The sequence below is a fragment of the Elephas maximus genome, chromosome 3 (assembly GCF_024166365.1).
Source record: "Elephas maximus indicus isolate mEleMax1 chromosome 3, mEleMax1 primary haplotype, whole genome shotgun sequence".
Lineage (NCBI taxonomy): Eukaryota > Metazoa > Chordata > Mammalia > Proboscidea > Elephantidae > Elephas > Elephas maximus.
In genome coordinates this window covers 31,509,576-31,522,572 of record NC_064821.1, presented here as the reverse complement: position 1 = coordinate 31,522,572, position 12,997 = coordinate 31,509,576, and positions in this window count along the sequence as shown.

The window sequence follows — 12,997 nt, the reverse complement described above, 5'->3', positions numbered from 1 at the left end:
GGTCTTTTTCAATAATGGCAATGATAATAATTGGTGACTATCAATTTTATGTGTCCACATTTGAAGAAGATTGTATTCTGTTTGTCAAGTGCTCAGAAAGTTAATACAGGGATCAGGAATTAGGAGGTCTCGGAGCTTTTTTGAGGAAAGAAATGACATCACCTTTCAGCCTGTCCTGATGTACAAGGACGGGGGTTGGGCAAGCCAGGCTGAGGTGCAAGAAAGGGGGTTGGGCAGCCCGAAAGACTCGGGTGAGAGTTTCAAAAGCCCTTTTGTGGCTACTCCCCCCCCCCAAAAAAACTGAACCCACTGCCGTCGAGCCGACCCCGACTCATAGCGACCCTGTAGGACAGAGTGGAACTGCCCCGTAGAGTTTTCCAAGGAGCGCCTGACGGATTCGAACTGCCGAACTTTTTGGTTAGCAGCCGTAGCACTTAACCACTACGCCACCAGGGTTTCCCTAGCTACTCCAACCAGGGGAAGTAAATGTTCTAGATCCTTTCTGAAAACAGGAAGCCCTAGGTTCAAATCCCAGCTCTGCCCCTCGTGACGTTGACAAATGACCTTCCAATAGTTCGAACCTCCTAAAGAGGAAACCCTGGTAGCGTAGTGGTTAAGAGTTATGGCTGTTAACCAAAACAGGTCGGCAGATCTAGTCCACCAGATGATCCTTGGAAACTCGATGGGGCAGTTCTAGTCTGTCCTGTAGGGTTGCTATGAGTCGGACTCGACGGTAATTCGTTTGGGCTTTTTTTTTTTTTTTTAGAGAGGATTCTGTGAGGTTGTGAGGTGATAAAGGCAAATCCCTTAGCATGGTGCCTAGCACATAGTAAGCGCTCGATATATATTGTCATAGGAACAGGAGTTATTATTAATAGACATGCTGCCAGGACAGGAGATGGACTAGAGGGACGTCCCGCTACCATGTACAGAGGGCAGATGTATGGACAGGGTCAAAGGATACTGTCCCTGTCGGTAGTCCTGCCCTTCCGAGCCGTAGGTGCCCAGAAATCCACACCAGGTTTTCCTTCCGTCTTCGCAGGATCGGCGTGAATGAGCCGCAGCCTGAGCCAGCCAAACAGGCTGTGCGTCCGGAATGGCCCAAGAGAAATCAGGCCTGGATTTTCCGGGCACGGAGTCCAGGGCTTCCGACCCAGGTACACTTGGCCTTCGAGGGTGAGCCCTGGGGCGACCTTTAAGCGCCACCCAAAGAAGTTTTCAAACCCAGCCCCATCCCCTCGCGCCCTGCAAACATTCTAGGCTCGAGGAAAGGGGTAAACTGGAGTGGTCGAGCATCCGAATCCTTGGCGCCAGTGTAGATAGACGTCACCTCCATCTCCAGCTGCAGAGCCCCTCTGCCAGAGAGGATTCATCTTTTTCCCAAGATTAGTGGACGGCGCTGCGGACAGGGCGTTCGAACTCGCCCATCGTATATATGCTGTTCATATATACGATCCCAAATACATACAGGGGCCCTCTTGGGCTCTCCATAGTGTAGGACAGTTCCTATGGGGTTGCACTTGTGTACGCAGAGTGGATCCAGGAGCGAAGTGGTTAACTTTGCCAGAAGGGAAGAATAGGATAGGACTCATGCAGGGGTCGCCGGACTCATGCAGGGGTCGCCCGGATGCTTGGGGCCGGGCAGGTAGGTGAGTGGAGAGAGGGATCCGGGCTCTCCGCCTAATACACACACACACACACACACACACAAACTGGCTCACTCACTCACTCACTCTCTTCCAAGATCCAGGTCCAGGGGCGGGGCCCTGGGGGGGGCAGGGTAGAGTGGGAGAGAGAGAAGCCCCGCGTGGCGTCGAGCCAATGGGAGTCGGCACCGGCCCGGAGGGCGGGGACACACCCCATGCAGGCCCCGCCCCTTTACGCCCTTTTCCCGGGGACCCGACGGCGCCGACCCGTCAGGGCTGCGCAGCACTTGCTCCAGTTTTGCCGCAGCTCCCTCCTTTTCCCAGTACAGGTCCTGTCCCCTCACCCAGCCCAGCCTGGGGGAAGGAATCCCGAGGAGGACCTGAGAGGAGCCCAGGCTCTGAGATGAAGCCATCTGGGCTCTGTTTGAAAGCTAATCAGCTCTCCAACCCCTGGGTGGCTCCATCATCATCCAGACGCCTGGGAAGTCCTTCCTGACGTCAGACGCCCCTCTTTTCTGCCGCACTGGCCCTTCAGCTCCCCTTCGTCTCCAACCTCGAAACCTAGGCCCCTTTTCACTTAGGGGATGGTGAATTGGGGGAGTCCAGAGATGGACAAGTCTCCCTGAACGAGGGCCTGAATTATCCCCTATCCTCCTCACTCTCCAGGCTGGGGATGCAGCCAGAGGCTGGGCTCATGCTTGGCTTTATCTGAGCTCCCCCCAGAGTAACGAGCTCAAGGCTGGGCTTGAAGAAGTCCTAGAAGAGCCAGACCCCGGGCACGCTTCGGTGAGAAGCCTGGACCAAAGTCCCTTCTGAGGAAAACTTGACCCCAAACTAACCCTCAGAAGCCCCGGCTGAAGATGGAAGCAGAGGACCCCTCTCAGCTTCAGAATCCCCACCCAGCTTGAGGTGGGACCTCATGACGCCCAGGTTTGCCCCGCCTGTCCTATAATCCACAACAATCCTCAGTTTCCCACTCCGTGCAGTGGACCCACGCCTCCTGCGCCTGCGCAGCAGCAACCGGCATCTTCCAAGACTGCAAGAAGCTAAAAATCGCTCCCGCCCACCCACAAGCTGGGCTGGACTTGAAGATAGCGAGGGGCGGGGGGCGGAGTGGGGTGGGGGTGGAAAGAAGAGTGGGGAGGCTGCCTAGGTGCCAGTCCAATTAGGACAGTAGGAAGAAACCAGGGGGGCAGGCAGGGTGCATAGAGGACGGAGGAGATTCCCACGCCTTGGAAAGGGGCTCCTGAGGTGGTGAGGGGCGAGGCTGCCTCACAAACATGTTTACGGCTTCTGCGGCGCAGGCGGCCCCGAGGGGCGCGAGCCCTGGGGCAATAACTTTGCTTTGCGCCCCCCTCCCAGACTGGCGGGGCTCCAGGGTGCTGACCTCTGCCCCAGCCCCCTCCCCCTCCAGTGGGCCAGTCGCCCCTCAGGCTATTCTCGAGGGGGAGCGCTCGGTTGCAGCCCTCGGTCAGATCCCCGGAGCCCCGGGCGGAGCCTGAGGGGCGGGGTCCGCAGCGCGGCGGGACGCGAGGCCACCGCGTTCACCGCGGGCAGCGTCGGGAGACCATGAGAGGGGTTGCCCCGGCCGACCCTGGAGCAAGTTCCGCTGTCCCTGACCGGCCCCACCCTGGGGCGCCGACCCCTTCCCTTCCCCTGGGCCAGGAACGCCGCGTACCTGCAGCCTCCGGCGGCGGATCAGGCCGGAATCGTCCATGGCGGCGGCGGCGGCGGCGGCGGCAGTGGCTTCAGCCCGGGGGAGGGAGGAGGGAGACAGCGGCGGGAGGAGGGAGGAGGGCGGGAGTGAGGAGCCGCGGGGGCCGCGGGGACCGCGGCGGCGGCGGCGGCGGCGGCGGCGACTGGGGGGCGGGGGCGGAGCGAAGTAGGGCGGGCCCGGCGCCGTCACTGCGTCTGGGCGCCTGAGCCCGGCCTTGGCCACCGAGGCCCGTGCTGGGGGGAGAGGCCTCCAGATATTCCCGAGAGACGGCCCCGCGGAGAGACCCTTAGAAGAAAAGGCACCCTAGGGGAGAGACAGCCTCATGAATAGACCCTCAACCCAAGAAATTCCCCAAGGGATACACTTCCACTGAGATATATTCCGTATGAGGACCTCCCCTCCCAGCGACCCCTCTAGGGAGCCACGTTTCTACAGGGAGATAATCTCCACAGGGAGGTCCTCTTCAGTCAAATCTCCCCAGACCCTGAAAATCATTCCAAAGAGAGTTGATTCCTGAGAGATGATGCTTCCTCTCAACATCCCCTTCCCCCCAGGAAGAGACATTCTGGGCGTGAAACATCCGCCTGGGTGACATTTCAACATCCCAATGAGAGCCCCCCCCCAAAAGCTGTATTTTCTGTAGGAGACTGTCGCCACACAGGAAACCCCCAACGTCTCAAGGAGAGACATTCTCACAGAGTGATGTTTTCACTGGGAAGACCCATCCTTACGGGAGAGATCCTGGGGAATATTCCCATGGCGATGCCCCTTCAGAAAAGCATTTACACGAATATTCTCCCCCAACACGCAGCCTCTCCCAAGCAAAGCGCTCCTCAGGGAATCTGGTATCTAGCAATCTCCTCCCTCCCCATCAGAATCGAGGAGCCAGGCCAGGCCAGCTGTATTTATAGGAGTGATTAGCTGGTCGTTGGGGAGAGGGACAGCTGAAGCTCCCACCCCCCACACACACAGTTTCCTACAGCTTCCCAGAGTTGGAGAGGGGAGCATCCGAGATCTCCCCACTCCAGATCTGGGCATTGGGGGGGCAGGGTAGAGAGGGGGTTTCCAGGGGTCCTGGCCCCTAGCTGGTCACAAGGCCTGTGAGAGTGTAATCACTGGACAGAGCAATTGGGCCCGGGCGAAGGCGAGGTCCCTCTCCACCTGTCCCTGGGGCGCTGGGAGATCTCAAGCCCATCTCCTTATCTGCCCCTGGGCCGGAGTTATATCTGTGTCTCTCAGTCTCTGTCAGCATATCTCTGTATTACTGTCTCCCTGAATTCATTCCTTTCACCTTTCTCTGTCCATGATCGGGACTTCCCTTTTGTGGCTTCATCTCATACTGGCGGTCACGGGAGCTCTCCCTGGTGCTGATCTCACGCGCTGTTGTCCGTGGTGCTGAAACCCGAGGTCAGGGTTGGGGGAGTTAAGGTCAAGGGAAGGGAAGGGATACGTAGCGTCTGGTGGAAGGTACAGCTCTGAGGCTGGACTGGTCAGACCCACAAGCACCCTGGACCACCCCTAACATGGACCAGGCTAGGAAGTCTGGGCCTCCAGGACATCACTGGGGACCTACAGAGGAGTCAGGAGACAGTGTCTCCTGCTTCTTTCATTTTCTCAACACTTATTGAGCACCTACTATGTGCAAGGTAGTATTGTGGGTGCTAGGAGTACAGCAGTGAGGCAGACAGACAGAAATACTCTCCTACCCTAGTGGGAGGGAGACAGACTCTTGGTGGCAGTCAGGCCTAACAAACACACTGCAAGCACAGGCACACAAACATACAAACACATACTCAGTAAACACAGAATCACACATGAGCACACGTACACATTGTGCAAATAACACACTCAGCAAACACAGACATACTCTGAAAACACACATGCAAACACACATTCAGCAAACACAAATACATATACACATAAAAAACTAACACTACAAACACAAACACATACTTAGCAAACATGTACATATTAATATATACTCAACATATGCAGACACAAACACACACACACAGTTCCAGAACCAAGAGATGCCCACCTGCACACAAACCCTTACTTTACACAGACACATTATTCCTACAATACAACACGTGAGCACACACACATACCCACATCTCCAGGGCTGGGCTGCCTCTTGTCTGACCCCCTCACTATGTCAGCTCTTGGAGGGTCCAGCTTTGCATGTTTTGTTCACTACTGCTTCCTCAGACCTGGCACACAGTAGATGCTCAATAAATGTTTACTGAATGAATGGGTAAATTGAGGGAATGTTCACAAGGGACACACATTCACAGAAAAGCAGAAGGACACAGATACATACCCTCATGATTCAGATGCCGGCACACGCCCTGTTCAGCATGTGACCACACTCCTTGTTCACTCATAGTCAACATTTATCCATTGACTTACCCACAATATTTTCTTAGGGACACCCACACTGATCCTACATTCCCACCCCCCTGTTCATTTTCCGATTCTTACTCAACTGCACACACTTACTTGGGACACATACAGGCACCTCTACCCGGATACTGAACACACATACAACCACCCAACCAAGAGAAACACATAAGCATAACTCACCCAACAACCACACATATAAATGCTCCAAGCACATAACCACACAACCAAGAGACACACTACTGCATCAAATACACACAGGCCACACAATTGCACCCTCATCAAACACACACACATTCTCTGCACATATAGATACAGAACTTAGACTACAAGCATTAACATAAGGGCATAAATACAGATACATACCCACTTGCCGTAGGCTCCTGGGGCTTTGGTCAGCTGGAGCAGGGGATGGAAAGTGGGAAGTCCTGTCCCTGCAACAAACCACACCCCTTCTGACTGCCATTTTTTCCTGGACTTGACCCTGAGGTGTCTCAGCAGCTCATAGACCTCAGTTTCCAACAGGTGAGGGCCAGCCTGGGGAGGAGGGACAGGGAAGGGGATCGTCCTATCTCCACAGGCCCCCAGCTTCCCCTGCCCCTGGGGCTTTTGGGCCCCAGTGGCAGAACCCAAGCCCTGACACTGTTGCTTGGCCCAAAGGCCCAACCTTGGGTGGCAGTCCCTAAGCCGATTGTGGGCTGAGAGAAGGTGACCCTGAGAGGGGCCAACGGGAATCAAGACAAAGGGAGGAGGCTGGGCACAGATGAAGAAGGAATTACTGAAAGGAGGCCAGGTGTTGGCAGAGCTGGGAAGATCCCTTTGGTTCTAAGGAAGGAGGGGATGCCCAAGGTCTGAGAGGGTGGGAGATCCCGCTGGGTCTGAGGGGGGTGGGGCACTATGGTCTAAGCAGAGGATGGGGGTGGGGGTAGCCTGGGTCTGAAGGGATGGGTCTGATGGGGGAGGGGCTCCTGGGTCAGAGGCAGACCCTGGTGACCCCTGGGATTTGAAGGGCCTTTGCCATTGCGCAGCCTCCTAATGACCTTTGCAACCTCTACTCTGCTGGGTACTGTCTCCTGGCTGTACATTGGGAGGGTGCCACGCTGACCTCCCAGAAAGAGACAGCTTAATCCCCCCACCCCAGCTGGCTCTTATCTCAGGTGGACATGGCCTGCAGGGGCCACACTCGAACCAGCAGCCTGGCCTGGCCCCTTCGACTGACCCTGGCATGCACACTGCTGGGGGCCTGTGGAGGGAGCCGCCCAATCCGAGGTAGGCCTTCGGGACACCATGGGCTGGCAGTCAATCTGGGCACAGGCCAGCTGCACCTGGCAGGTGAGCACCTCAGACCCTGCCTAACCCTAATGTCCAGGAACCCCCACCCCACCATGGCAATTCTAGAATTTCCTTATGAGAGGGGCTTAGAGTGGACACCATGGGGGGCAGCGGGAGCTAGTGCTGAAGAGTGGTGGTTAAGAGCACAGACTCTGGAGTCTGCCTAGTTTGAAATCCAATCTCTTCCACTTTCTAGCTGTGTGACCCTGGGAAAGTCACTTAACCTCTCGGATTTCACATAGCCCATTAAAAAAGAGGAGAAATAACAGACCTACCTCACAGGGTGTTGTGAAGGTGAAACATATGTGCACTTATATCACTACCAGGGACAATGATAAATAAGTTACTTGTTATAAATAATTATTACTTGAAGCTGCATTTTCATACCAAACAAAATGTCTTTACTTAGGTTTTATGTTTGGGAGAACTGATGTAGATGGGGGTTTCTCCTGTTCAGGGGACACACAGGGCTTGTTTCTCCACCCCTAACTCAGAATCCAAGACCCTGGTTCACTGGCCTCTCTTTCCCCAGGACCTTGTTGTTCCTCAGAGATGGACACACCAGAGGCATCTGGCCCTGGGATGATCCCAGAGCACTGTGGGGCGCTGAGCCCCAGGTGAGTACAGCACCCTCTTGCATTTCCTCGAGTTCTTTGCTCCAGTTATCCCTGTCAGGAGCCAGAAGCCCTCTCGGTCCCTGACCCATCAGGGCCTGTCTCTCCTGATGTTCAGATGTGAATCCTTCCTGGAACACCTCCAAGGTGCCCTCCGAAGTCACTTCCACCTGCCACTCTGCGCGGAGCTCTGCGAGGGCTGGTAGGAAGGGAATGGGGCCTGGAGTTGGGGTGGGCCAAGGGGGGGGGGTCTGTTGTTAGCTCTGCCCTGTGTTGGAGGGTGTATGGCCTGACTAGAACAGGCTCAAGGTTTCAGGTTTGAAACAGAAAGGGGCGGGGCCTTGGAGCCCCCAGCTTAAGAGTTGTATGGAGGGCTGGCTTTTATGGGCCTGGGTTCTTAAGGGGCGGGGCCTCTTGATTGAAGCTAAAAGGATGGGGAATATAAGGGACTGACCTGGAACGGATGGTGTTAGGTCTTCAGGTGTGGGGCCAGTTGTGACAGTACCCTGGGCATGGGTGGAAAGAGCTGATAGAATGGGGGGGGGGGCAAGATGAATTCTGAAGAGATGCGGGTTTGTAGGGGAGTGGCTCTCAGGGAAGGGCATACATGGGGCGGAGCCTTGGAGAGCAAGACTTCTACTACTGCTTGAGGAGCTTCTACCCATCTTCTTCTACTCTCCAAACACCATCTCCAGGTTCACCACCTGTGAAGGTGATATCATCTGCGGCCCGACTTGGCTCTCACTCCCGGAAAGGAGGAGTTGTGAGCCTGGCTGCCGGACCTATGGGCAGGTGAGCATGGGACAAAGAGCCCTCGCCAGGTTCTGCCCTAATCTGGTTAGGTTCAAGAGTCCAAATTGGCACTCCCAAAGCTCTTTCCCCATTCTTCCCCTTCCCAAAACCCAACCGCCATACCAGGAGGCGCCCATACCCTCCCCAGGGCCCGGTAAATCCGGATTCGTCCTCTCCAAGGGGCCAACTCTGCCTCGATCCAGTCCATAGTGCCCCAAGAAGGACGCAGAGGCCAGGACCCTCCCCAAGGCCCCACCCCTGATCTCGCCCTCTCCCTTACATCCTTCTAGGACCTATTAAGAACGACTCGCCTTTCCCAAGTCCCAGCCCCACCCTAGTCCCGCCCACAGGCCCCTGGGAGGACCCAGAAGCCTGAGTTGCCCGACGCAAGGACCCATGCCCGCCTTGGCCCCTTCCCCTAAGGGAAGTTTGGACTTTCCTTTTCCAAGCCCAAATCCCGAGTTACGCCCCCAGCCGGTGCTCTACAAGCTCCGGCCCCAGGATACCTGGACTCCGCCCACTCAGGCTCTAACTCCACCCCTTCGCCCAGACCTTCGCGGACGGCGCAGACCTTTGCCGCTCTGTTCTGGGCCACACCTTGTCGGTGGCAGCCCCTGGGTCCCGTCACTGCCTCAACGTCTCAATCTCTGTGCTGCCGCGTCCCAGACCCAGGCGGCTGGCCCGGGAAACCACCTCCCTGCGCCTCAGGCGCCCTCGCACCTCGCTGATCTTGGATGCTGCGGGCAGTGGGAGTGGCAGTGGAAGCGGCAGCGGCCCCTAGCGGGCACCTGGCTTAAGTGGGAGACGCGTCCCTTGCTCCCGCCCCCCCGCCCAGCCCCCTCAAGACACCCAGAGTCCCACTCCTCTCCCTCCTGCCTTCCACATTCCCCAGTCCTGTCCATCCTCCCTTAGGCCCAGAGACTTCCCCCACTCCAGGTTATCCAAGAAACCACGCAACTCTCGCCCATTTTCCCCTCTCCCTCCTGAATAGGAAACCCTGGTGGCATAGTGGTTAAGTGCTATGGCTGCCAACCAAAAGGTCAGCAGTTCAAATTCACCAGGCGCTCCTTGGAAACTCTATGGGGGCAGTTCTACTCTGTCTATAGGGTCGCTAGGAGTTGGAATCCACACAACGTTAATAAAAAAAAAAAATGTTTTTTTTTTTTTTTTTTTTTTACCCTCCTGAATAAAGTCCCTAGCTAGAACACCTGATATGGCTGCTTCTTGGGGAAATAGGTGGGAAGGAGGGCTGCCAGAAATTGATAGGTGCCTCATTCCTAATCCTCATGTTCTAGGATTAGAACTGATTCACACTCAAGTGTAAATGATGGTTGTCCTACACCCTAAGCATTTGCCATATCTGGGAATACCCATGTGTCAGAAATGGAGGTGGGCGGAGTCAAAAGAGGGCCCACCATGAAGCTCGCTGACTTGCATAGACCTCAAGACATCTTCATGGCTTTTCCCTCTGATTAGCGACGCCTGGTGCCATCTGGCCTAAGGCCCTTTTCCTCCCCTGCTCCATATCCAACTCCTAGACCTAAGGCAAAGGGCTGGACTCCGATTTAGAATTTGGGTTTCAAACACTGCCCCTAATGCTCCCCCTTATCCTCAGGCCCATGGGGAGGCTGTTTCCTTACCTGTAAGATGGGCAATGTCCCCATTCCCGTAGAAGCAGAGAGGTGCCCACTGGAAGCATAGCAGACAGGCTTCTCTTAGCTGCAAGTAACAAACTCACCTCGAAGTGCCATGATCCAAAACAGTGACCAAAAAAATCCCTCAGTATGGCTTCAGGAATGGCTGTATCTAAGCGCTTAAATGTTAGGATGTTATTTTCTTTCTCTTGGTTATACTCTGGGACAGGATCTCCTAATAGTAGCAAAAATGGACTAGTAACTCCATGTTTCCAGTGGCTAAAGTGTGCCTGTTGTTGCCACCCAGCCGGCTGGACTCATGGCAACCCCATGTACAACAGAAATGTTGCCCAGTCCTGCACCATCTTCACAATCATTGGTATGCTCAAGTCCATTGTTGCTGCCATTGTGTATTCTGAGTGCCTTCCAACCTAGTGGAAACCCTGGTGGTGTAGTGGTTAAGTGCTACGGCTGCTAACCAAAGGGTCAGCAGTTCAAATCCACCAGGTGCTCCTTGGAAACTCTGTGGGGGCAGTTCTACTCTGTCCTATAAGGTCACTATGAGTCGGAATCGACTTGACGGCATTGGGTTTGGTTTTTTTTTTTTTTTTTGGTTTCCAACCTAGGGGACTCGTCTTCCAGCACTATGTTGGACAGTAATATTCTGTCATAATCCATGGGTTTTCACTGGCTAATTTTCAGAAGTAGATGGCCAAGCCTTTCTTTCCAGTTTGTTTTAGTCTGGAAGCTCCACTGAAACCAGTCCACCATGGGTGACCCTGTTGGTATGTGAAATAAGTGGCATAGCTTCCAGTATCATAGCAACACACAAGCCACCACCTACAACAAACTGACAGGTGGGAAAGTGTGCCTAGTTCTCTGTAAAGCTAGCATTCCTCCAGTTTGGTCATGAGCTCATCACCAAACCAATCACTATCACCAGAAGGCTGCTGTGCTCTCATTGGCTTGATCTGGGTTATAGGGTCATACCTGAAGGCCCATGGTGGGCTCAGTTCCATCTGAACCATGTGGGCTGAGAGTGAGGGAGGGTGGTCCCCCAAAGACCAGGTGCTGGAACCAAAAGGGGGGTGCTGGGCAGGGGATCAAGATATGTGGACTACAGAAAATGGTGGCTACTATCCTGGCTCTGAAGTACTGTACATTTACCTGGGTTCACGACCCAGTTCTACCACTTACTCACGCTATAACTTCAGGCATGTTGTTACAGCCTTTCTGAGCCTCAGTTCTTCGACAAAGGTTGTTGGGAGGATCAAGCAAGTCAATGCAAGTTGTTCTGGCTATCCATTGCTGTGTAACGACTCCGAACTTGGTGACGCAGAACAATAATCATTATCTTTTGTGGCTCTGAGTGTTTTTATTGGGCTCACCTCCGTGGTTCCTGCTTGCAGTCTCTCGTGCAATTGTAGACAGTGGCTAGGGCTGGTGTCACCTCAAAGACTCCCTCACTCCCCTATCTGACAGTTAATGCTGGCTGTTGCCTGGAATCTCAGCTACGGGTGTCGGCCAGGATAGTTACTCATGGTTTCTCCACGTGGCCTGGGCTTCCCAACAGCATGGCAGCTGAGTTCCTAGGGTAAGTGCCCCAAGGAACACTTCTCAGGTGGAAATTGGCTCACCTGTGATGGCCTAGCCTTGGAAGTCACACAATGTCACTTCTGTTGTTCTCTATTCACTAAAGCGAGCCACTAATACCAGCTCATACTCAAGGGAAAGGGACGAGACTCACCTAATGGAAGAATGTCAAATAAAACGCTTAGAAAATGCTTAGGCTGTGCCTGGCACATAATTAACACTCAACAAATGTAGCCATCACTTATCTTTGGTGTTGTTACTATGTTATTGTGACAAAAGGATAAGGATTTCTAGGCAGGTCAAGCTGTGGGGAAGGGTATTCCAAGGAGAGTCTGCCTGCAAAGGCCCGGAGGCTAGAAAGCAAAGATGTCACTTTAAGGACTAAGGTGTGCCTGGCCGAAGCCACTGTGTTTTCAATTGCCTCGCAGGCATGCAAAAGCTGGACAGTTAATAAGGAAGACTGAAGAAGAATTGATATATTTGAATTATGGTGTTGGCAAAGAATATTGAATATACCATAGACTGCTAAAAGAAGGAACAAATCTGCCTTGGAAGAAGTACAGCCAGAATGCTCCTTAGAATCAAGAATGGTGAGACTTTGTCTCACATACTTTGGATATGTTATCAGGATGGATCAGTCCCTGGAGAAGGCCATCATGCCTGGTAAAATAGAGGGTCAGTGAAAAAGAAGACGACCCTCAATGAGATGGACTGACACAGTGGCTACAACAATGAGCTCAAGTATAGCAACCATCATGAGGATGGCGCAGAACTGGGCAGTGTTTTGTTCTGTTGTACATAAGGTCAGTATGAGTTGGAATGGATTTGACAGCACTTAACAACAGACTGAGTTGGTCAGCGCACTTGGAGCAGAGCGTGGGAAGTGAGATAAGATCTTGGAAGGCCTTGAATACCAAGCAAAGGCACTGCAACCTGATAAGGGGTGAGAACCATGGAAGCCTTAAGCAGGGGAGGGCCCATCAGGCCACCACTTGGAGACAGAGTGGGGGGAACAGTGCCTGGAGATGAGTGGCACCAGCGTGCCAGGGTGCTAGGCAGGGTCCAGAGAACAAGCAGGAGGTAATGAGTTCCAGAGGGCTTGAGAGGCATATCCACAGGGATGTGGGTTTGCAGTCCTTTGAAAGTCCTTACGAGACAGGGTTGTTGTCAACCTCATTTTAAATAAGACCCTGGAAATAGACTTCTGGCAGGTTTAGCGTGGCGCCCAGGACTTTGCATTTCTAAGAGGACTCTGTGGTGTAAAGGGAT